Consider the following 22,906-nt stretch of genomic DNA (forward strand, 5'->3'; position numbering starts at 1 on the left):
CTTTGAAGCCACCAATCATGTTTGACCCAGGGTTATTATCCAAGCGCACTGTTGTTTGACCGGTGTCCAGCTCAACCCCTGCCCCTTTAAGATCCCTCAAATCTTTTACAAGAGGACTGAACACTTTCTCCTCCTAATAAACTTTCAGCCCTTTCCACGCAAAGCATAACAAGCTGTATGGGGTCTACAGAGGACCTATTATGTGGAGAGACTTCTGACAGGGGCATAGAAACAGCAAGTTGCCACTGCTGATCCAAGGGGATTTACCACTTCAAAGGAATCCCGGTACAAGATAATGGACACTGAGGACATGCACTGCTGACAAATATCCTTGTCTTTAAAATTCCTGCCATCCCTTACATCCTCCAGCAAATGTGGATTATCTGATCTGTGTGCCTACTGTGCTTTGACTGACTTATGGATCAAAAGCACTTTGAGGGTCTTGCTTACCGGAACATGCTTCAAGAAGCAGTCCTTTCCTTTAGGATTTCTACTCTGCACTTTTTTTTTAGGTGCCATACAGTTAAAATTCTTCTTAAAATGTGTCTTCCAGGTTTCATCAGACCTAAATACTCCTTCATTATACAACCTCAAAACACTGCTCTTGTTTAAACCAGCTGTGATGTTATCCTTATCAATAACTGACACATTGCTGCTTTGTCAATTCAAATTCAAGTCTCACTTTTGAAAAGATGTGTTGCTGTTATGCACCACCTGGAATTCTTCTATTAAACTCTGGAGAGTGGGGGCTGGTAGCAGCAAATATAACAGTGCCAAATTGGTTGAAAAAAAAAAAAAGTGTCTTCTACATCTTTGCCATGATCGTTTTTAATCTCATTATGCATATGACTGTCAGCATGTATGTAAATGGAATGCCTGCAGCTTGATGCAGCATTATCTGCTTGTGCAGGGTCCTCCAAAGAGTCTGTGTTTCCTGCTGACGTGAGGTGTGAAGAATGATTGACATGAAAATGTGTTTTTAGAGGTGGGAGAGGGGCAGGCAACCTTTTCCCCAACTCTTATGTGCCATTTTAAATGGCAAACTAGGAAATGTATGCTCGCAGCAGTCAACATGACAAATCACTGCATCCATTTGAGCAGGTTTGCAGCTAACATTAGGTTTATTTAGCTGTATGTGCTTCTGACACATGTAAGACTGAGCTTAAGTGCAAGTGGTGACTGAAAACTGCAGGGGCAAGTCAGCAAATCACAGCCTTGACTTTTTATATAGTGGTAAAATCTGGAAAGCAGTCGTCCAGATGAATTATACATTTGTCACTAACTAGTTCCTTGATAAATATTAACCATCAACTGTGAATATCTCCAGCATGTCGACATGGTTATGGTAGATAATGTTATCTATGAGGACAGACTGCTGATTTAAATGTTAAAATTAGAGTCAAATAAGGTGGTTTGTATAAGCAGTTTATTTATTCTATGTCCATTTCACTACTCAGGGTGTAACGTTGCTTTGGGTAATTTATTTGACGTTAGCTCACCAGTCGTTACAATGGCAGACCCCCCCGTGATCTGGACCACGATTCAGACCACAAGCTTAAACTTGAAAATAAAAAACAAAAGCTGCACTTAAAAGCGTTTCTTAACAAACTCAGTGTTTATCAAAGGTGCTGCCAAACTAGCTTTGTTCCAGTCTCTCATGTTAGTTTGCTGTTAACATTAGCAGACTCCTTTAAATTAGCTAAATTACACAGAGGCAATGCAGAAGCAGAGGAACATACAGTCATTAACACTTAAAGATTTATGTTTTACACTAATATTATACAAGAGGATGAAACGACCAATAACATTGTGAAACAAAAATTAGAACAGTGTAATATTTGAAAAATGGTAATGGACTGTATTAATATGTAGTACTTTTTTAGTCTGACACCCACTCGACCACGCCCATTTGAGTCCAGCACATGTACAAAATAGAAAAAGTAGTTACCTGGATGTAACTCCCGTTCAATGATTTTGTGCACACTAGCCAGCTGGGTTAGTGGTTAGAGGGCGAAGAGCAATGGGTTTTATAGGGGGAGGATACTACCCTGTGTTTGGTCGGTGAGTACAAAACTCATTCTTAGGTGCTGAGGCTGAGACTCAAGAGGGTAAAGTCTGTTAGAGGGCCACTCATATACTCATAAAACTGGATTTACACCCAGGTAACTAGTACTTTTACATTAAATAATAATAGAAATAATATACTTGTGATTTTGCTGAGTTACTGCTCTGTTTTGTCCATGTACCACCACTTCCTCCACACATTTTATTATATTACATTGCAGTAAAATACTGTTCAAATTCAGTGTATTTGATATGTGTTTATCCTTTGCAGAGGAACAGGTGCTCATCTTTTCAAAGCTATTAGGGAGGTTGACAGTTTTGTTTAACACTATTTGATGCTTTTTAAACTGCTTTTTGCTCATTTTAAAGCCTCTGAGCCCCAATGCACATCTGCTTGATATATACTTATGAAAAGAGATCACATCATTATAAATAAGAGATGGAGATGTACACTGATGAAACTGTGCTCATGTGGTGAATATTTCTGGTCCAAGCACAGAACATGAACAAAGAATCTGAAAAGAAAATTCTCTGTGACTGCCAAATGGCCACTCAATCAGCTCTGCCTCCTACGCTATGCTAATGACAGAGAGGCAGAGAGGTGGTTAAAGCTGCCATTTAACAGTACAGTACACTGCTTCACTCTCAATAAAACTGACTGCAGATGAAGGAGAGCTACTGATTCTCATAACTGTTCCCAGGAGTCACCATCAGTCACCACCACAGCTTCTCATCCTGACTGTGTGTCTGACGGTGCTGTGTCCTGATCTCAGATCTGTATTCAGTTTTATTTAATTGTATAGCCCAATATCACAAATTTTCCTCAAGGGCTCTTACAGTCTGTACATCGTATGACACCCACTACCTTAGACCCTCAATTCAGATCAGGAAAAACTCCTCCAAGACACCTTTTATGGGTAAAAAATGGAAGAAACCTCCAGCAGAGCAACAGAGGAGGGATCCCTGTTCCATGATGGACAGACAGGCAATAGATGTTGTGTGTATGAGTAGATCAGTTAAGAATAATTGCAGTATTGACAATCAGGGTGACAAAATTATAGATAACTTGATATGAAGAATATGTGACAACATCGCAAGATGCTGACAAACTGCCACGAGTATGCTACATCCACTATACACAGGGAATTTAACTGCAACCTTAATTATGTTCATTTCTGTTTTAGATTTCTTTCCTTCTTGGTTGTTGTTGTTGTTGTTGTTTATACAGATGCTTTGTTCTTAAAAGTTTCCTAAGTGGGGGAACACAATGGAGTCAGAAGTACTTTGACTGAGAAAAAAAAGAAAACTAATTACTGCCTCATGGTTGAATTCCTCTGCCAACCAGTCAGGATGTAGTTTACTCCCATGTCACTCCAAACTCGTAAAATATATGCAGTGAGACTTTGAGGGAATTTTCTAAAAGGCACTGGGTGTGTAACTGAAGTTCTCACTGTATTGACATGTATGATTCCAGTGAAGACCTTCCAGTGAGAAACATGCTGTCTTCACTTACAGACTGTTTTTCCAGAGGACCCTGCAGCAAAGATCTAAACAGTCAGCACAGGTTCAAGGTGGACGCCAAAGATTAGAGTCACCAATTCAGTATCTGACCAAATGTGAAATATGGTCTGCTGTTCCTGAGTTATGGTGCTGAATAATGGGCAGACAAGAGTTTCTGCAGAACATTATGATGACACAGTGAAGTTGACCTTTGGCCTTTTGGATCTAAAATTGTGCCAAATCTGCAGAAATTCCCTCAAGGTGTCCCTGATATATTGCATTCATGAGAATGGGGCAGACATACATACGTTCAGACAACCTGAACACATCATGCCTCCAGCACAGAGGCATAAAAAAGAGTAAATTCAAATAAAATACATGAAAGTGATTATGGAGCTTTCCCTAATAAAGATATTCGAGCAAAAAATAGAAATGCTATATAATCAGAAATATCTGACGTGTTGGCAGCGAATTCCTCCACTATGTTCACCAGCCAGCCTCTAACTGTCTGTAGTTTGGTGCAGTGAGTTTAACAAACATCTGACTGAGGCTGTGCTGTGCAGGAAAAGTTGAGGCAGTTCAGCCTTTATAGGCCTCTGTGTGTGGACCCCCACTGCTCACTAATGTTGATGTGAACATGACCTGAGCTACAAAGTTTTAGCCCCATTTAGGAGGACTTCTGGAAGTAAGATAAGAATCTTTGTCCATGCAGAGCCAACAGTCTGCAGTCTAATCCTGACTGTTGACCCTCTGTTCTGGTCAAATGTGAACAAACGTACAGTTTGAATTGGTTGCACAGATTTTACAGTTGTCTTACAGAGAGTTTTTCCTCATGTGTATTATTGAAAGTTGTGAATTTGATGAACTTTCAAAGTCACCCGATGGTGCTGGTGACTGCTTGGTCGGCCGTTTTGATGTGTGTCTCGATTCTTATTATGTTTATGTAACACCTGAATGCTGGTGTTGGACCCCTCCATCCCCCCGCTGTGGTTCAGATCAGAGGAATGTGCCGTGTCAGGACTCACCTGCCTGATTCGCTGCAGTGCTTCTCCTCCCCTCCTGAACACAATGTTGCCACAACACACCTGTGTATCTATTGTCAATACATCCTGTCGGAGGCAGGACAGGTGGGAGGAGAGCCGAGCGTTTAATCTGAAGAGAGTCTGACCACAAAGCCCGGCATCCGTGAGGCCGAGGAGGACACTGAGACTGGAATGTGGGAGAAATGTGTAACCATCAAAACTTGACGTTTGGGGAGTTCCACATATAGAGCAACACCAGGTAACCCAGTGATGGCTGTGAAATCATCTTTATTTACTCATTTATTGTAGTTGGGAATCATTTAATGGAAACTAAATGAACCGTTGAACATCGGTGGTTCTGGTTTGATGAATAATTCCACAAACGGCTGAAATACTCCAGTTCTATCCTTGCTGAATAAATTCATGTCTGCAGCTGCACAGTCGTGGAACATTGTGCACTGTGCTGCTGGATCATTTCAGTCTGTCGATGAAGTGATTGAAACTCCACCACCATCAAAATATTCTCACAGTTAAGCTGATACCTTCCAGAAAGCTCTTTATTACGGGCAGAAGGAAGCACATTATCAGCAGCAGACTGGCTGATTGTGAGCAGGTCTTCGTGACTCAGGCGTCCTCTGTACTGCCGTTAACTTTTCACAGCCTTTGAGGAAGCAGTGTCAGCCTGATGATGTTGACAGCCCATAGTTACCTCACATATTGTACAGTTTGTCAGAGTGGATGGCAGTGCAGCTGAGGTTCTGATAGGCAACGCTGGTGCACCTCAAGGAACTGTACTGGCACCATTCCTCTTCACACTTTTCACCTCAGACTCTCTGTTCACGACACCTCAAAGTCTTTGATGACTCCTCCATTTTAGGACGCATCAATAAAGATGGAAAGGAGGTGTGCAGAGGACTGACTGAGAGAGCAACAACAATCACTTGAAGCTCAACTGTAAGACCAAAGAGCAGGTGATGGACTGCCCGAGACACTGACGGCCCCCTGTTGTGATTATCATCCAAGGAGAGGAAGTGGAGGGGGTGGACTCATACAAGTACCCTGAGGTCCAAATCAATCAAAAACCGGACTGGACACATGACACTGATGCCCTCTTCAGGAGGGGATGAAAACGAGTTGTGAAGAGGAGGCTGAAGGACGAAATCAAAGCCAGATAACGGCTCTCACCCTCTGCACGACGTGCTGTGGCAGAAGTGCAGCTCATTCATCCTCCGGATCGTCCCACCTCGACGCACAACAAGTGCCTCAGGTGCTCATTTGTGCCCGCTGTCATCAGACTGCACGACAGCGGAGGAGACCACAGACTCAGTCACTTTGAACAGCTAGCTTTGATGTTATACTGTTTGTTACATAATAAACTACATCCCATTTCGGTTGTATTTCTGCATTAACACAGAAAAATGCTAAGTATCATAAGTCAGTCATATTATATATTATTCTGGTGTACACTGTTAAGGTATGGTGTCATATTACTCTACATATACTGATATTAATCACACCACTGTGTCAGTCGATTACTGCGGTCATGATTACTGTATGTAAGAGGACTGCTCTTGTAATTTTGAGTTTAACTGCTCTTCAGTAGTTTCTATTTTAATTTCTATTCTATATACTTCTAATTGCTTATTTTTATCCTCTATTCATCTGGACTTATTTCTGTCCTTGGCTGCCGCAACACCTGAATTTCCCACCAGATCAATAAAGGCTTATCTTATCTTAGTCTGAAAATGAAATAGGCGAAATAAACTATGAAATGTGATCAGATGTGTGTCTGGCACACTGAAATGACAGCAGGAGCCACTCTGGCAGCTTTGTTGAACTACACAGACAGTCACACCACTCACGGTTGAAGAGTTGTGTTACAGATTGATGTTTGTCTTCAGTCACAAATTATCTTCGGCTGAGTGCAGATACCGTTTTGCAGAGACAACTGAAGAGTTTAATTTTATGGAATTAACATGATTTAGGAGCAGTTTGTTATATTAACTGGTGAAAGACCATCAGTACTGACTAAAAATGAGCTAAACTTACTAGAACATTTTGCACTTTGTGCTAATGAAAAGAGCAAGAAGAGAAAAAGTGTTCAAGGAGAGATTTGTTAGCAGCCGAGCTTAACGAATCCTGTCAATCCAAAATGAAACTGGCTCACAACCCAACGCTCCTGGTCTGACTGCTTCAAAGCTTATTGAGCTGCTCTCAAAGGAAAATTCCAGGTTTCAACCTGCGTCTTACCCTCATAACTGTGGCTGTTCTGACGAGTCATCACGGTAACTTTGTACTTGCCTCCAGCATTGCGGAGGCTAACCTTAGTTTTCTTGAATATCCTGACAAGATGATGACGCAAGCAAAACTTCTCTTGTTTGCTACGACTTCTGTAGCATGAGCAAGTGCTAAATCAACAGCGACACACAGCCTCACACATGTAAACAAACAGCTTTTAGCATTGTGAGTCATATACAATTTTCAAGATGTATTGAAAGCTTTAGGTGGCTCGCGCTGTTTGCCATCATACATGTTGTTTCCTGAATCTGTTAAAAGGAGGGGACGAGTGTAAAGTCATCATGAACCACAGTCAGAATGACCACGATTTTACCAATAAAACCCAGGTTGGAAAATGTCTGAGTCTTACCTGGGACTGACATTGACACTTTTTTTTTTTTTTTTTTTTTTTGGGGGGGGGGGGGGGTTTCTCTTAACTTGACATGTTAGAAGCTACTTCTTGCCAAAAGATGTTTTTGTGAATGGGGCCCTGATCCATAACCCAAAGCATCCAAAGCATTTATTCAGTTGCTGGAGGCGCTCCAAAGCCTGGATGGAGGGTGTCCTGAGAGACGGAGTTCAGGTCAAAGAAGTCACCTCTCCATCTGTTCATGGCTTCAAAGGCACACACACACACACACACACACACACACACACACACACACACACGAAGAGGCGAAGGAGAGTGGATACTTTTATTTTCCTAACGTGTCTTTTTGACAGCCACAGTAGCCACAGCATCTCTGAGTCTCATATCCATGTTATGAGATGGAGGCGTTAGAACCAACTGCAGTGAAAAAGCAGCTGGGACATTTCCTGGACCGCTTGTCACGCAAAGGATTCCTGCACGACCAGTACATGTGACCAGTCCCACCAGTCTCATGCGTGTCCTGTATGACGCAGTTTGCTTTAACAGATCTATCTTTTAAGTTTTTCTGTCTTTAATTCAGTTCCTCCCTGTTCTTTCCTTCAAAAGGAAATGAAACTTGTGGCTTGAACTCATCCTTCAACACCAACAGTATTACCAGAATATTATTAGCCATGTACGGAGAATTTCATTAAAGAAAAAGTGTTAATGTTAGAATCACTGCTGTAAGCTGTATTTGTTAAATATATGCCTGGTGCAGCACGGACTGAAGAAAGGCTGCTGACTGATCTTGTTGTCTGCAATGTAATAGCATCATACATCACCGTGTGATGTGTTATTGGTGCTTCTGCCCTGCAGTTTCACAGATACGAAAGACTGATTCCACCTGCAGCTCAGACTTACTGCAGCACTGAGCAGCTGTGGCTGAAATTCATGGAAACACGACTTTACATTTTCTGTTTTATATTTAGCTGCGTGGCTGTGAACACTGGTCCAGAGTGAAACATGTCCATGACTGTCAGACAGACGATCAGGGTCCATAGGGGAAAAAATCATCACTGTTTTTATGTGCTTTAGATTTTCCAGACTGTCTGTCGTTTACCTTTACCGACCATACTGCACAGGCAGATTCAACTGGGTGGACAAGGGAGCATGGTGTGTCTCTGGGTCCTCTCTCAGGGTACTTTACATACATTTTTGGACTTGTTCCATGACATAGAAATAATTATGCTATAGAAATGTTTACCTTACAAAAAACTGTCTTGAATTTATGTGATTTGGTGCATTGAAAAGGTCCAGTTTGGAAGCTTTTGTGGCATCGAGCACTGAAGATGTACACTGTGACCAAGTGAATACCTCTCGCCTCAGCCCACCCCTTCCAAGTGTGTAGGAGAACCTACAGTGGCTGTGAAAATCATGAGAAATGTAAAAGGCACTCTTTTGAACCAGTGTTTGTTTGTCCATTCTGGGCCGCTGTAGAAACATGGTGGTGGATGAGGACCTGCTTCCTCTGTAGATATAAAGAAGTGTGTTTTAACAGAGCCAGGCTAGCAGTTTCCCCCTGGTTTCAGTCTTTGTGCTAAGCTAGCTAGCCACATCCTGACTCCAGCTCTGTACACAGACATGAGACTGATGCTCATGTGACCATCTCACCCCCAGAAAGAACACAGACAAATAGTTCAACACGTGTGAAAAATGCATATTTCAGGATTTCCAACTTCCTTCTGCTACACAGTTTTTGAGCCTTGAAACTTAAATAGCTTTTGTCTTCTTAGCTTGGATGTACGTGAGCAGTGTCTCTGTGTGATGAAGGATAAAACCATTTAAAACATTTTGGGTGCGCTCACTTTCAGCTTCATCTCCAAGACAAGAAGTTAGACCATCTGGATAAAACAGGGATTTGAGTTGTGTTTGCTCAAGTCGTCTGATCCTGATCTGTTTGACTCTGTTGAAGTGACGTCTGGAGGTTCAGCACGTGTAGTTTTTAATCTTTAACACCAAATCTTAAGACTGAACTTCCTGAACTGCCACTGTCAAGTCAGCCGTGAGATACAGAACTTTACTGCTGCCAAGTTAAAGGCTAACAGGATGAGCATGATTTCCAGACACAGTCATGATGATTACTTATACACAGAGCAGAGGATAGGCCCAGTATTGAGTTTAAACCAGCAACAACAGGCAGATAATCAGACTGTCACAGTGCTGTGAGTGCTGAGTTCATGGCTTATAGAGGTAACACAGTAACGCACTGAACTGAACAGTAAGAATCATCAACATGATTTTCAGCTATCAGCAGTGACATCACTTCATCCTCAGCAGTTAACACAGGACGTGTCCGAAATCCCTCTGAACGCTAAAGTACTGTCCATTTATTGGAGCGTCTGAACTCAGTGAGAGACATCTCTGCACTCAGTAGTGCCCTCAAAAAAATCCCTCAATGGATCGAAACAAGTAGTGCCCTTGGCATGTACTCTCTCTCAGTGATGATGTTATGATGATGATTCATTGTCCCAAATTTCAGTTTACTGCTCACTAAAGAACTACTGGGAGTTCATTATGCAGAGGTGGTGAACGAGTGAATGACGGAGCGATTTCAAACACAGCCTTGGTGAGTAAAAGCCTTTCAGAGAGGATAGCAATGATTCCCCAAAGCGCTGTGAAAAGCAGAACTGTCCTTTAATGTTTCATTGTGATTTTAAAATAACATGTTAACACTTCAACGGGAGGCTTTTCATGATATGTGGGAGTCATCTGTGAAAAGAGCAGGAGCCATCTGAAATCAGTGATTAAATCCTGAAATCATTGATCAGCAGTTCTGCTCGAACGCAGCGCAGTTTTCCAGAGAAAGTTTTCAGTATTAATGTTAATTATGAAATGGAAGCTGTGATTCAAATCCATCAGGCTTATGTAACGCTGTGACTTCCTGGGGTCAGGATCCACCTACACTGCAGCTATCTGACAACACACAGCATTTAGACAACTACTTGAGGTGGAAACACATAAATCTCTCCATATATGCACTGACAAGGGTGACTGGATGTTGTATCCATGGCTACCTTCTCACGTAATCTGTATTATTTTTATCACAAAGGCTTTTCTGTTTTTTCTCCCGAGCCTCCTGCTAACATGATATACACAGATTTAGTTCTATATGTGAAGGAACCAAAACCAAACAGGCTCCATAAGGCAGAGAGAGGCTTTTATTGACTGCAGTATAAACAAACTGGAGTCCATCTGACTTAAACTGGTGCACAAGTCAGAGATTTCCAACGTTCTGTCTGGTAGCAGATGTGATGAAGATAGACAGACATAGAGTAGAGCATAGCATCTGTTTAAACTGCTCTTCGCCTGCGTGGCATTTTAGTCAGTCCCCATCATTTTACAGCTGTATCTGACTGGAGCAGGACAACTTATCCATTAAACGGGACTACAGGCCTGCAGCCATGTTTGCAGCTGCGTGATGCTGAACTTTGGCGCAGCAATGCTTGGAGCTAATGCTAACATGCTGATATTAAGCAGGGACAGTGCTCACCATGTTCACTATCTTCATTTGACGTGAGCACAAAACACAAAGTACAGCTGAGGCTGATGGGATGCCATTGTTGCAGGTGTTTAATCACCAGTAAGTGTTGACCAGACTGGGATTTTGGCCTGATGGTGGCGCTAGATGAAAAGCCAGATGATCCTCAAAGTGATTGCAGTTCACCCTGAGGTGGATGTGGTTGTGTACACTGAATTTCATGGTAATCCATCCAGTGGATGTTGAGATATTTCACCAATATGAACCTGTCTGGATTGCCTTCTTGTTTAAAATAGTCTGTTTTTTTCCTGATTTTCCAGGAGCACCTGTGTTGGATTATATCGAGCAGCCAGTCTTCTCTTTTCCTTATGTAGTGGAGAAAACATGTTGGACTAGCCAACATGTCCAGGCCCTCATTAGTGTTTGCTGAGAGGAGGACAGTCAGAGGAGACGGCAGTTAGTGGTTACAAACCCAAAGGTGGACAAGAACATTTCTCAGCGACACAACCCACAATCAATCAAAGCAGGAAAAGTGAAAGGATCAAAGAACATTACAGTAAAATAAATGATCACAGTGCTGCAGCAGAGCCAACCAAAGCACTTCGTCTCTGGATGCCGTTTTGGCTCAGGACCAGCTTGTGCCAGCTTGTCACAGTGTTGGCCAATTCTCACATTTTCCACTTTTTTCTCCTGCCTCGTGCTAACTCTCCTGCTTCAGATCCTGCCCTGCAGTAACCCCTGTGTTCCCGCCATTCTCCATCACCTGACCTCCCCTGCCCAGAGCACACCTGTTCCCTCTTCCCATCAGACCAGTGGAATATACAGCACTCGGTCAGCCGTAGTCTCTGCCTGCCTTTTGGACACCTGGGGCCAAATACACAAACCATGAGTACATGGGAAAGTGTACTTATGCCACTTTCCACACAGGTTTCTGACTCTATATTCTTCTCAGCTGCCATTTCTCCTCAAAACTAAACTAAATGCTGGTCCTTTATATGCAAACCAGGTACTTGGGCCTGTGTTTGAAGCCAGTTATAGTGAATTGACTGTGTATGCATGCTTCCTGTATTGTGTGCACACAGATTTCCACACTTAAATATCCACAGGTTTATACATTGGCCCCTGCTCTCCAGCCTGAGCCCCTGTTGGATAAGTTTGCATCATCTCTCCTGGCTGCCTGATTTTGACTTTTTCCTCTTTTCGACCTTGAGTAAACTTTTTATTTTATCAGTTTGGTCTCCAGAGTTTTGTTTTTGGACTCAAACCTGTTTTCACTGAGCCTTTACACATCTCCAGCAGAGACCTGGAAAGAAAATCTAACAATATCAGCACTACTTCATCCATTTTTGTCCGTCCCACAAACACTGACTTCACTGCCAAACAGACCACAGAAATGCTGCAGTGACCCCGCTGTGTTTTTAATAAGTTGTATCTGAGAAATCCCACTTTATTAAACACAGTGGAAACACGGGAAGAAGCTCGTACCAAAGACTCACAAGATTCTTTAAAGTTCAGGTTAGAACAAGGGTACAAAACAGACCACATTATGGCACTTCAAGTAGCTGCTGTTTAATCTCATACAGTGATATTAAAGGACAATTCTGGTTTATTTGTGTAATTTTTCCATCATCTCTATCAGTAATATAAACATTTTATTAGCTGTTATAATACCTGAAAGGACAACATTTTTCTTTAAAAGCTGTCTTAATCTGAGTGACGGTGTCCTGCATGAACACATTTTCTGCCAAAGTTCGAACAGTTTTGGGAGTTAAGTTTGAGAGACACAGCCTCAAAGTCCTGATGAAGCAGATTTGGTGAGTTAATGAAAAAACTGTTAATAAATAATACCTGAGGGTGCTTTTTTTCCACCTAACTGCTTAACTGTTGCTTATTTAGTCATGGATATTTAATGTTATTGAAAGTGTTCTGGCTGCAGCTCTGGTCAAACCGTCGCTGATATGTTTGTAGAAACACCAGAATCTTGTCACACAGTTTGATGCACATTGTTCTGACCAGTATCTCCTCCTGATTATCAGTGAAAGAAAAAGATACATGCAGTATAATCATGGCGTCAGCAGTTTTCACGCTTGACGAAGAAGAAATACAGCCTTCACCGGCCGAGGTTAAAGGTCGGGAGAGGATCCATTCGAGCTGACGTTGGTCCAGATGGAACATAAATCCCTGTCACCTGCTCAGGGAGTTTCCCATCATCCTCTGCGCCGCGGCTCCTGCAGCCAGCTGTCAGTTGATGGATACGCAGGCGGAGGACTCCCCGCCCTGGGCAGCGGGGTGAGGCCTCCCTCCTGGACTGGAGTTCTGCTGGCGGTCCCTGACATGGAGTCCAACCCTGTCATTACCTCTGCCCGGGGGGGAGGGGCCGCTCACTGATACCATTAACTTTTCATCAGCAGCTCCAGCTTTGAAATCAAATTTTCTCTGCAGTGTGCTCCGCCACCCAGATCTTGAGAGATAATTTACGAGCACCATCAAGGCGTTTCACCTGCTGGTGTAAGCGGCCAGTTAAGCGACCTGATGACTCATTGCATTGTGTTGTTTTAGGTGGAGGAATCATTGACGGAGGCTTGTATCTATGTTTTCTGCCCATCCCTGTTCACATCCATCCACTCTCTCTCTTCCCTCCTCTCATATCCTCTTATTCACTCCTGTGCATACCTCTCCCATCTCTCCTTTCCCAGGTCCTGTCTAGAGCGCGTAATTAGCTCAGATGACTCAACTCCCCCACGCTGAGTCTCCTCCTCCCCGGCCTTCAACATATCCATCCCAGACCGGCCTAAACAGACAGCTTCATCCCCCACGTTCACCCCCTTCCTCACATCTATTCATCCATCCTCTCCTTCAAATACTCTTCATTTCATCTGGCCCTTATTAATGAAATAGGAGGGAGTTTGGTGTGTTTCCAGAAGCCGTCAGACTTGTGTAAAAGAGATGTCAGTTTAGTTGTGTATAGATTGATAAGTGCACTTGCGCTTATTGACATAATGTGCCTTCATGGTGTTGGGCACTCTTGGCCAGCTATGACCAACAACCCGCAATTATCTCGAAATCAATTCTGGGCCCAATCCTGCCCATTAATATATGACTTGACATGTAATCAAGCAAGGGCAAGATTACACGACTACAAGCAGTCTGACGAGCTAAATGTTAGTTTCTGAGCCAACACATCTACATTATTCGATATATGGCAAGTAGAAACTGTCACATTAGCACCACACACGATATGTACACATGCTTGATGTCTCCAAACTGTGCACAGGTCTGATTTATACCCTCTTAAAATCTTGTTTTTGTTGACCTCACATGGTTTAACTCACTTTGCTGCACTGATGCACTCGTATCACTGTGGTTGCAGATGCATCCAACCTGTGGTCAATTAAAATCCTTTAAAGACGTTACGAGATCAAGGATGAGCTCGAACTGTAAGTTTGTCTTTGTTTTTCTGTCTCTTTTTTCCTTGAAGGCTCCCATCAGTCAGCTGGTTCTGGACTGCAGCAGACATTTCACTGAGGGATCAAATCTGTTAGTGAGGAAATTGTGTTTGCGAGACGCTGAAAAATGAAGCCAAAGCAGAAGTACCACACTCTGCAGTTCCTCGAATGGCCACTTGAGGCTGGTTTCAAAAGTGAGTCAATCCTCACAGACCCTCATATTAAAATGCCCAGAATATAATCATGTTTACAGTCTGGTAAAAGAAACAGTTTTGGTCTCTCTGGCTAATTTCCCGGTACATGACTAACTGTACAGGGGTGAATTTTTATATTAAACTATTTTAAATCTTAAACTTATGCTTAATTGTGAACATGCCTGCTTTGAGTGACAGCCGGCTGCTAGATTCCAGCAAACAGGCTTCATTCAACCCACCTCAGCTCCACCCTGACTCCACCTCTTTGCCCATTTTTGGATTAGAGGACACTGAGTTTCACGATGGCTCTTCAGAGACCTGTGGTTGACTCACAGACTATGTCCACATCTTCAGCCATTATCTCTGTGTCACATTTCACATCTGGCTTAATTTTGATTTGTGTGTGAACTCTCCATCATTTGATCATATTTATTTTACACTAGACATTTCTTGGTGCTGTAATTTGTAAAGCACTCAGTAATTTTCCCTTTGAAAAGAATAAAATTATCATTACTGTTATTATTTAACTTGTCCCATCATCTTGCAGACCAGGGGTCCACAGAAAGAAGGTCTACAGTTGGACCCTTCTTTGCAAATGTTCGCTGATCAAGAGCAAATCATCCAGACACTGTAAAACCTACAGAGACCGAGCAGTTCTGAAGTAATCCCTCATTACTACGTCTTTTTATTCTGCTGCAATTGTCCAGTGACGGCTGATGGAGGTTTTAATTGGTCTGGGTTTAATGCTGATGTGTTTGTGGGTCTGATCCTCCTGATGATCTGCAGCGAGGCAGCAACACATCAACACATCCAGCCTGTTCTCTGATTCTCCACCAGGATAAGTGTGAAATGGCAGGTTGGGATTGTGTGTGTGTGTGTGTGTGTGTGTGTGTGTGTGTGTGTGTGTGTGTGGGCGGGCTCTGGCCTTTTCCCCTCCTCTCCCACGTCCTCCAGCTCTGCCGCAGCATTAGCATGCAAACAGCAGCTGCAGCGCTGCACCCCATTGCTCACTTCAAACAGCAGCACAACCTCAGCTCCCACACACACACACACACATACGCACAGGCGCACACACACACACACGCACAAAGACACACACACACACACACACACACACACACACACACAGCATCACACTATGACCATGTAGTACAGTTCATATATCACAACAGTAAAGAAAAAGCACTTTGTACATGTCAATGAGATGTATTCATTTGACATTCAGCCCACGCAGCAAGTGACACACACACACACACACACACACACACACACACACACACACACACACACACACAGCTAACAGCCCACACAGTATGAGCTCTGCACACACACACACACCTGCACACGGACACACACACACACACACACTCTCTCACACTGCTAACCTGCAGAACCCTTTCAGCTGTTCAGGATGTTTTCTTGTTTCTTCACTTTCCTTCCAAAGTACAAATTCAATCAGCTTCAGTCTGAGTGTTGAGCTGGATTTAAACTTGTGCATTAGGAGGTTAGACCATAGCAACAGAGCCCAGGAGCCTCTGCAGCTACACCACAACCTCCACCGGAGCTGACCTGCACCTCCTCAAAAATGTAACTACACACTGGGACTCTGGATAGAAGCAAAAAAAAAAAATGAATGGACAAATCTTTGGTATATTTCAGGTCTGCACTGGCACATACTGCTTCCAGGAAATAGCTGCAGCCTTCTGAGCTGAGTCTGAAACCACACAACTATCCAGCTTGTATGCCATGAACAAAACATGTTACTGAAATCATTTTACAACCAGTGAGCAGGTTTTTTATCTCCCGACTAAAGTCCTGCAGTGCAAAGCTCAACACGAACCAAACAAACATGAAGCCATCTGTTACCCGCAATTATCTCGAAATCAATTCTGGACCCGATCCTGCCCATTAATATATGACTCGACCCGACATGTAATCAGACAAGGGCTCTGCACTGCTGCTGGGCAGTGCAGGTAGAAGCTCAGGGTGTCAGTGTACTGTACACAATGAACCGGGGAAATCAATACATCATAAAACTCCCAGTGATATCACATTGCAGATGTTTCCAATGGTTTCTAGTCACATTTCTCCGTCTTTTAGGCGACCTAGAAGGCTTGAGTTCTAGCTTCTCTCTTGCATTTCCACTGTGTTTCACAAACCAGGTTACAGCAGATGAAACGTCATCATTTATATGTGCTGTTTGGGAGGCGAATGTAGTTCAGCTGTCGAACAGACAACTGAAGAAGTGGCACTGACACAGATGTAGAAGTAAGACTGAAACGCTGATATTAAGATAATAGAAGGGCCTCACTCACAGTTGGAGATCGACACAACGGAGCAAAGGAGGCACACAAGACCTGCTCCATACGAGCTCCCACCCCGCTGACCGGCTCTCCAGAGCTGGCTGCATCATTCATGACAGGTCGGCCAGCTGATTCTGAAGGAACAGGAGGGAGGAAAGACTGCAGCATGCAGAGAAGTCATTTTCTTCAAGAGAAGATAAAACGCAGTGATGAAGTGTTTTGTCACTCGGCACCGCTTCTCAGTGGAAAAAACAGCTCACTACTGGAAACGTTACATGATCTACCCGAACGTTGGTGGGAAATGTAATGAAACCAGAAGCGTAACTGTGCAAACAATCTACAGTTTACACGTCAAATAAAGGACAAGGCAGCAAAACACGCGCTGAATCACAGTATCAGCTGTGTACTGAAACACACTCTCTGTGCGATACATATCTACACAGTAGTCTGGTGATTGCAATGCTTGTCCCCCCAGAGGGCACCTGGGACTTTGATTCAGTACGACTTCCTGCACAGTGCCCAAATGTAGTTCCAGGCACTCGTCTCCGAAACAGGCAGTAGAAACGTAAGTGAAACCCGTGATAACAGCTACATGTTGAGTTGCTGTAGCAGCCAATCAAGCGTCTCCCGAGCTACAGAACAACAGTGATTGGATGAGATTGGCAACAATGGGATGAGAGCCTGTACGACGCAAATTAGTCTGCATGTTTGTTGATCATCATGTAAAATCCATGGATTCATCCATGAGTGACCTCAGGACTGATCTCTGCTTCAACACAGATGGTAGTTTCTAATTACACATTCCCAACATTTGGGGGGCTGGTGGGAACATGAGCAGAGCGTAATAATTAGCAGACATGTTCAGATGGAAGCTGCTCTTTTAATGAAATAAGATCCAGAGCTGCAGACGAGAGCGGCCTTGATGAGTCTTACTGTATGCGTCTGTGTGTCTTAATGTTTCCGTGCTTGTATGTTCATGACCACATTAGCATAATTGCTCAGTGATAATCTTTCACTGGCTGACGTCACACAAACGACCTGTTCTTGCCTCTGGTTTCTGGTTTTTCTGCAGGCAACAAGGATCCAGAGCAGCAGACGTTTTATTTATTTCCCGCAGGAGCTGAAATTAGACGACGTGACACGGCGCTGAGGTGGTTTGACTTGAAGTCTACAGCAGCGGAGCTCAGGATGTAGATAATACAAAGCTGTCAACGAGAGTTTTTACCCCTTTTTTTACTTTTTTGTCTTCACACTGAGACTGAAAGACCCAGAAACACACACAAAAAAAACAATCTGTGATGATGTAACAATCCTGTATGGTAGCGTCAGTGCCATCACTTTTAATTAGTTCAGCTTCATTCCGGAGAGACGGCGCTGAAAGTTGACCCAGAAGTGAACTGATTTAAGATGCAGATTGTATTCAGCAGGTTTCTCGCTCGCTCTTGAGCATCTGCCTGTGGATAGCGGAGCACGTCACAGAGCTCGGGGATGTTTCTTCACAAAGTGCATCTAGGGAGTTGTAGTTTACTTCTCGCCCAAAGTTTTAATGTCCACCAGTCGTACCTTTGACTTTCACTTCAGAGAAGAAGCTTCATTCTGACACAGCTGTTCATCCTTTGGACTGATGGTTTAATCAGGAGAGTTTGATGCTGGTCCAAGCTGGGAAAAATAAATGGGACTTCTCCAGAACTAAAGGTGGAAGAGTTTGGCCCAGTTCACACCTTTTTTCAAAGAAGAAAAGTTCTGATGAATAGTCGAGCTCATTACACTTTTAATGATAACAATACGGAGGCAAAACAGACGTAACGAAGAAGAGAAGAGATCAAACCTCCACATCAAATATTCATGGACCATCACGTGTCGCATGAAAAATATTCTAACATCAGCCACTTCTTCATGTATTTGGAACATGATGGATGGTGTCGATGAGCTCATCGGACAGGTCTGTGAGTGAGCGTCTGACAGGAACGGCTGGAAACTGTGCATCATTTCACTGTTTCAAACACAAGGATCCACTTTCTAAATGTTTGAGTGTTTGTTGTCAACAGCTGGCAGCAAGTGAACTTGGACCCAAGCTGTTTCCATAGCAACACAATCCAATAATACCGCATAAGGCTAGTCACAAGCAGCGTCAGACTTTATGAGACATGAGGGGACCGATAACTGCCTTTTGAACTGTTCACGCACGTTTATCACAGTGAGACTGAAACAGAGCTGTTAGCGTTCAGCTAAAAGTCCATGTGCCCCTTTTTAACTGACCCGACTCCAACAACATCCTGCAACATCAGTTCCTAAAGCTGCACACGTCACACACGTCAGACAGGCTGCAGATCACAGTAATTATCTAAGTAAAAGCCAAACACGTGTTTTGATTTAATAGAAATTAGAGCACAACCATCTGAAACAAGGACACAGAAAATATATGCATTGATTTTGTCTACAGGCTGCAAAACATGATGTGTTTGCTATAAAGATGTGGATGTATATGTGGATGCATGTGTGGGTGTATGTTTGGATGTATGTGTGGGTGTATGTGTGGATGTATGTGTGGGTGTATGTTTGGATGTATGTGTGGATGTATGTTTGGATGTATGTGGGTGTATGTATGTGTGTGTGGGTGTATGTGTGGGTGTATGTTTGGATGTATGTTTGGATGTATGTGTGGATGTATGTGTGGGTGTATGTGTGGATGTATGTTTGGATGTATGTGTGGATGTATGTGTGGGTGTATGTTTGGATGTATGTGGGTGTATGTATGTATGTGTGGGTGTATGTGTGGGTGTATGTGTGGGTGTATGTGTGGATGTATGTGGATGTATGTGTGGGTGTATGTGTGGATGTATGTGGATGTATGTGTGGATGTATGTTTGGATGTATGTGGGTGTGTGTATGTGTGGGTGTATATGTGGATGTATGTGTGGATGTATATGTGGGTGTATGTGTGGGTGTATGTGTGGGTGTATGTTTGGATGTATGTGTGGATGTATGTGTGGATGTATGTTTGGATGTATGTGTGGATGTATGTTTGGATGTATGTGGGTGTATGTATGTGTGGGTGTATATGTGGATGTATGTGTGGATGTATGTGTGGGTGTATGTTTGGATGTATGTGGGTGTATGTATGTGTGTGTGGGTGTATGTGTGGGTGTATGTGTGGATGTATGTGGATGTATGTGTGGATGTATGTGTGGATGTATGTTTGGATGTATGTGTGGATGTATGTGTGGGTGTATGTTTGGATGTATGTGGGTGTGTGTATGTGTGGGTGTATATGTGGATGTATGTGTGGATGTATATGTGGGTGTATGTGTGGATGTATGTTTGGATGTATATGTGGGTGTATGTGTGGGTGTATGTTTGGATGTATGTGGGTGTATGTATGTGTGTGTGGGTGTATGTGTGGGTGTATGTGTGGATGTATGTGGATGTATGTGTGGATGTATGTTTGGATGTATGTGTGGATGTATGTGTGGGTGTATGTTTGGATGTATGTGGGTGTGTGTATGTGTGGGTGTATATGTGGATGTATGTGTGGATGTATGTGTGGATGTATGTGGATGATGTGTGGATGTATGTGTGGATGTATGTGTGGATGTATGTGGATGTATGTGTGGATGTATGTGGATGTATGTGTGGATGTATGTGGATGTATGTGTGGATGTATGTGTGGATGTATGTGTGGATGTATATGTGGATGATGTGTGGATGTATGTGTGTGAAAGCAGTGGAACCATTTCACATGCAGCCAGCTCACAAAGGCAGCTGATACTAAATACTGTGTTCTGTCTTTCCTCCCTAACTGTGACACACACACTTCAGTTATACAGTGTGTGTGTGTGCATGTGTGTGTGTGTGCGTGTGTGTGTGTTCGATTCAGATGTGACTGTGCCACCTAAATCATGTAGGCGCTGCAGCAGAGTGTCAGATATCGACGCCATGGCAACAACACAAAGCTGTGTGGTTACATAAAGGCGATCAGAGTTTCAGACTGAAAAGACAAACTGATCAAAAACAGACGGAGACTCACCTGAGGAGCTGCTGCCTTCGTCTGATCTGAACCGATCTGGTGTGAACCGATCTGGACTTAAACCACGTTCAGCCGCTTCGTGAGTCGATCCGATGTTTAAAAAGACGAGCGCACCCAAGAAGCATCAGACAGAATGAATGTGTGTATTCTAGCCACACGTTTGAAGATGTAAACGCGTCCGTCTTTGCAAGGTGCATTTGTAATCTTTACATTACAGAGTGTAACTACGTCAGTAGGAGATCTGTGGACGTAGTCTCCACATCTGGGGTCAGCTGCATAGAAATAGACCCGGTCAGACCTGTTACTGTTCACTTACCTGTGGATTAAAGTTTCCCTGTGAATGACTAATGGAAGACTGAATTAAGCAGCCTGTCGCACAATGCATTGTGGGTGATTTGATTTTCCAGCTGTCAATCATCACACTGCCTGCCTCTGAAATGAATACTGAAATATCTGCTTCACAGTCCCACCTGCAAAACAACCTCCACTTTGTGTAAGTTCTCTTTGCTCCTCTGGTGGCGCCTGAATTTGGACCCACTGTACAGCAGCGAGGTGACAACTCCAGGTGTACATCAGTGATGGGATAAGCAAAGGCCGCGACATGGGGGGGCGAGCATCGCCCGCTCAGCAATCGTCTTCTGTACGACAGACTCTAGCGGTGTCTACGAAGAGGCGGAGGAGGTTGACTAGATCCTCCAGAATTTAGTTTACTGGGCACCAAGCTCCCAGAAAACTAAGTGGACTTTGATGCTGTGCTGTAGGCAGAAAATCCGCTCCTCTCATTGGTTCTAACAGGCTGTTGCCATAGCGACAACACTAGTAACGTAAAGTACAGGTTGCATAAAAAGTTGCAGGATCTTACAACAGTTGGTGAGAGCCTCCTCGAAGGCTCCTTCGCACTGATTTTATCCCTGTGTGAAGAAACGCTGCTCCCACGTTCACTTCAATGAGCCCCTTCCAGCAGCGCAGCGATGCTAACGTCAAACCTGCCAAAGGTATGACATCATCCGACCAGGTGCTGCTGTGACCAATCAAATAAAAGCAAATACACGTTCCTGGTGGAATTCGAATGAGAACAGAGTATTTCCACTGTTTGCCTCATGATTGCGGTATAAAATAGTTGTCACTGTGATTCTGTATCTGAACATGTTGGTTTTATGTTTTGGTGTCTGATGTCTGATGAACATTAAGTTCATGGATCTGTCACTCAAACCAGACTTCCTGTTGTTTCAAAACAACACGGGTCTGAACGGCTGCTAGCACATCAATATTAACTTTTACCAAGAAATCTGAGTGCAGTTTCTCGTGGCTCAGACGACTGTCCTGAACCCTGTTACTGACCAGCTGCCTGAAATCTTGATTTTTATTTAAAATGCAAGTCGCTCAGATTTGAACGTGTGTCTCTTAAGAGGTGTTCTTATTTCATGATTTGCCTTAGCTTCCCCTTGACAAACATTAAAACAGTCACGGCCAAATGTTCTGCAAAAAGAAGTGCTGCAAAGTGCCACTTCAAGCTCTGATATGTTCACTTCGAATGTGTTCAGTAATGTGCTCTTAATATTGAAAAAGAAAACACCCACTTGAAGGATGAGACAGGATATGAGTCACTGAAGGTGCCTGACAGTGAGACTGTCCTGCCTCCAGATGGATGGATGCTATCACATACTCATTTTTAAAAGGACCAGAGTATGATGAGGGTATTATATAGAAATACTTCAGTAAGCGTCTCATAAAAATGGGACAAGGCCTGCGACAAAGGGAAATTAAACTGTGTGTTTCTGCATGAAGCACAGTGCTTGATGAGAGCTCCAAAACTCAGATGGTTTCATTATTGTTGGTCCAAATGTCCCCCAATCACCCAAATTCCTCTCTATCTTTAGAACAGGACTGTTTGTCAGCCTCTCATTCACAAATTAAATGTACCCCTTCAGTGTAATGAGCCGTACACGTAAACAGTGATGGGACTTAATCACTACTGAAAATTTAATTAAATGTTAGGAAACAGCCAAAAATCTGACCCAGTAATGTGCTGTACAGTCTCTGGGCTGTGACCCAAGCATAAACAACACGAGTCCACGAATGATGGAGATTTCCACTGCAGATATCTGACTCTTCAGTTAATCTATAAAATGTCCAAAATGACACCAAATGTCCGTCGGTGTCGATGTGAAAGGTGTCGTTCGTGG

The sequence above is a fragment of the Chaetodon auriga genome, chromosome 2, assembly GCF_051107435.1.
Source record: "Chaetodon auriga isolate fChaAug3 chromosome 2, fChaAug3.hap1, whole genome shotgun sequence".
Taxonomy (NCBI): Eukaryota; Metazoa; Chordata; class Actinopteri; order Chaetodontiformes; family Chaetodontidae; genus Chaetodon; species Chaetodon auriga.